Raw genomic sequence first — 3,938 nt, forward strand, 5'->3', positions numbered from 1 at the left:
GAGTAAAAAGAGCGCTTAAACGTCGAAATATCTCAAACGGGAAGGAAATGACGGTCAGTTTTCACCAAAATCGACGAAATCATCGAGATTTGCGAGCTGTTCCGCTTGTTTCGACGGTTAAACGGTTGTGCATTGCATTCTGCACGCTAAGTGGAGTAGAAAGAGCGCTTAAACGTCGAAAAATCTCAAACGGGAAGGAAATGACGGTCAGTTTTATCAAAATCGACGAAATAATCGAGATTTGCGAGCTGTTCCGCTTGTTTTGACGGTTAAACGGTTGTGCATTGCATTCTGCACGTTAAATGAAGTAAAAAGAGCGCTAAAACGTCGAAAAATCTCAAACGGGAAGGAAATGACGGTCAGTTTTTATCAAAATCGACGAAATCATCGAGATTTGCGAGCTGCTCCGCTTGTTTCGGCGGTTAAACGGTTGTGCATTGCATTCTGCACGTTAAATGGAATAAAAAGAGCGCTTAAACGTCGAAATATCTCAAACGGGAAGGAAATAACGGTCAGTTTTCACCAAAATCGACGAAATCATCGAGATTTGCGATCTGTTCCGCTTGTTTCGACGGTTAAACGGTTGTGCATTGCATTCTGCACATTAAATGGAGTAAAAAGAGCGCTTAAACGTCGAAATATCTCAAACGGGAAGGAAATGACGGTCAGTTTTCATCAAAATCGAAGAAATCATCGAGATTTGCGAGCTGTTCCGCTTGTTTCGACGGTTAAACGGTTGTGCATTGCATTCTGCACGTTAAGTGGAGTAAAAAGAGCGCTTAAACGTCGAAATATCTCAAACGTAAAGGAAATGACGGTCAGTTTTCACCAAAATCGACGAAATCATCGAGATTTGCGAGCTGTTCCGCTTGTTTCGACGGTTAAACGGTTGTGCATTGCATTCTGCACGTTAAGTGGAGTAAAAAGAGCGCTTAAACGTCGAAATATCTCAAACGGGAAGGAAATGACGGTCAGTTTTCATCAAAATCGACGAAATCATCGAGATTTGCGAGCTGTTCCGCTTGTTTCGACGGTTAAACGGTTGTGCATTGCATTCTGCACGTTAAGTGGAGTAAAAAGAGCGCTTAAACGTCGAAAAATCTCAAACGGGAAGGAAATGACGGTCAGTTTTCACCAAAATCGACGAAATCATCGAGATTTGCGAGCTGTTCCGCTTGTTTCGACGGTTAAACGGTTGTGCATTGCATTCTGCACGTTAAATGGAGTAAAAAGAGCGCTTAAACGTCGAAATATCTCAAACGTAAAGGAAATGACGGTCAGTTTTCATCAAAATCGACGAAATCATCGAGATTGGCGAGCTGTTCCGCTTGTTTCGACGGTTAAACGGTTGTGCATTGCATTCTGCACGTTAAATGTAGTAAAAAGAGCGCTTAAACGTCGAAATATCTCAAACGGGAAGGAAATGACGGTCAGTTTTCACCAAAATCGACGAAATCATCGAGATTTGCGAGCTGCTCCGCTTGTTTCGGCGGTTAAACGGTTGTGCATTGCATTCTGCACGTTAAATTTAATAAAAGGAGCGCTTAAACGTCGAAATATCTCAAACGGGAAGGAAATGACGGTCAGTTTTCACCAAAATCGACGAAATCATCGAGATTTGCGAGCTGCTCCGCTTGTTTCGACGGTTAAACGGTTGTGCATTGCATTCTGCACGTTAAATGGAGTAGAAAGAGCGCTTAAACGTCGAAAAATCTCAAACGGGAAGGAAATGACGGTCAGTTTTCATCAAAATCGACGAAATCATCGAGATTTGCGAGCTGTTCCGCTTGTTTCGACGGTTAAACGGTTGTGCATTGCATTCTGCACGTTAAATGGAGTAAAAAGAGCGCTAAAACGTCGAAAAATCTCAAACGGGAAGGAAATGACGGTCAGTTTTCATCAAAATCGACGAAATCATCGAGATTTGCGAGCTGTTCCGCTTGTTTCGACGGTTAAACGGTTGTGCATTGCATTCTGCACGTTAAATGGAGTAAAAAGAGCGCTTAAACGTCGAAATATCTCAAACGGGAAGGAAATGACGGTCAGTTTTCATCAAAATCGACGAAATCATCGAGATTGGCGAGCTGTTCCGCTTGTTTCGAAGGTTAAACGGTTGTGCATTGCATTCTGCACGTTAAATGTAGTAAAAAGAGCGCTTAAACGTCGAAATATCTCAAACGGGAAGGAAATGACGGTCAGTTTTCACCAAAATCGACGAAATCATCGAGATTTGCGAGCTGTTCCGCTTGTTTCGACGGTTAAACGGTTGTGCATTGCATTCTGCACGTTAAATGGAGTAGAAAGAGCGCTTAAACGTCGAAAAATCTCAAACGGGAAGGAAATGACGGTCAGTTTTCATCAAAATCGACGAAATCATCGAGATTTGCGAGCTGCTCCGCTTGTTTCGACGGTTAAACGGTTGTGCATTGCATTCTGCACGTTAAGTGGAGTAAAAAGAGCGCTTAAACGTCGAAATATCTCAAACGGGAAGGAAATGACGGTCAGTTTTCACCAAAATCGACGAAATCATCGAGATTTGCGAGCTGTTCCGCTTGTTTCGACGGTTAAACGGTTGTGCATTGCATTCTGCACGTTAAATGTAGTAGAAAGAGCGCTTAAACGTCGAAAAATCTCAAACGGGAAGGAAATGACGGTCAGTTTTCATCAAAATCGACGAAATCATCGAGATTTGCGAGCTGTTCCGCTTGTTTCGACGGTTAAACGGTTGTGCATTGCATTCTGCACGTTAAATGGAGTAAAAAGAGCGCTAAAACGTCGAAAAATCTCAAACGGGAAGGAAATGACGGTCAGTTTTCATCAAAATCGACGAAATCATCGAGATTTGCGAGCTGTTCCGCTTGTTTCGACGGTTAAACGGTTGTGCATTGCATTCTGCACGTTAAATGGAGTAAAAAGAGCGCTTAAACGTCGAAATATCTCAAACGGGAAGGAAATGACGGTCAGTTTTCATCAAAATCGACGAAATCATCGAGATTGGCGAGCTGTTCCGCTTGTTTCGAAGGTTAAACGGTTGTGCATTGCATTCTGCACGTTAAATGTAGTAAAAAGAGCGCTTAAACGTCGAAATATCTCAAACGGGAAGGAAATGACGGTCAGTTTTCACCAAAATCGACGAAATCATCGAGATTTGCGAGCTGCTCCGCTTGTTTCGGCGGTTAAACGGTTGTGCATTGCATTCTGCACGTTAAATTTAATAAAAGGAGCGCTTAAACGTCGAAATATCTCAAACGGGAAGGAAATGACGGTCAGTTTTCACCAAAATCGACGAAATCATCGAGATTTGCGAGCTGTTCCGCTTGTTTCGACGGTTAAACGGTTGTGCATTGCATTCTGCACGTTAAATGGAGTAGAAAGAGCGCTTAAACGTCGAAAAATCTCAAACGGGAAGGAAATGACGGTCAGTTTTCATCAAAATCGACGAAATCATCGAGATTTGCGAGCTGTTCCGCTTGTTTCGACGGTTAAACGGTTGTGCATTGCATTCTGCACGTTAAGTGGAGTAAAAAGAGCGCTTAAACGTCGAAATATCTCAAACGGGAAGGAAATGACGGTCAGTTTTCACCAAAATCGACGAAATCATCGAGATTTGCGAGCTGTTCCGCTTGTTTCGACGGTTAAACGGTTGTGCATTGCATTCTGCACGTTAAATGGAGTAAAAAGAGCGCTTAAACGTCGAAATATCTCAAACGGGAAGGAAATGACGGTCAGTTTTCACCAAAATCGACGAAATCATCGAGATTTGCGAGCTGTTCCGCTTGTTTCGACGGTTAAACGGTTGTGCATTGCATTCTGCACGTTAAGTGGAGTAAAAAGAGCGCTTAAACGTCGAAATATCTCAAACGGGAAAGAAATGACGGTCAGTTTTCACCAAAATCGACGAAATCATCGAGATTTGCGAGCTGTTCCGCTTGTTTCGA

Source organism: Bombus flavifrons, chromosome 16 (genome assembly GCF_040668555.2).
Source record: "Bombus flavifrons isolate JBK064 chromosome 16, iyBomFlav1_principal, whole genome shotgun sequence".
Classification (NCBI taxonomy): Eukaryota; Metazoa; Arthropoda; class Insecta; order Hymenoptera; family Apidae; genus Bombus; species Bombus flavifrons.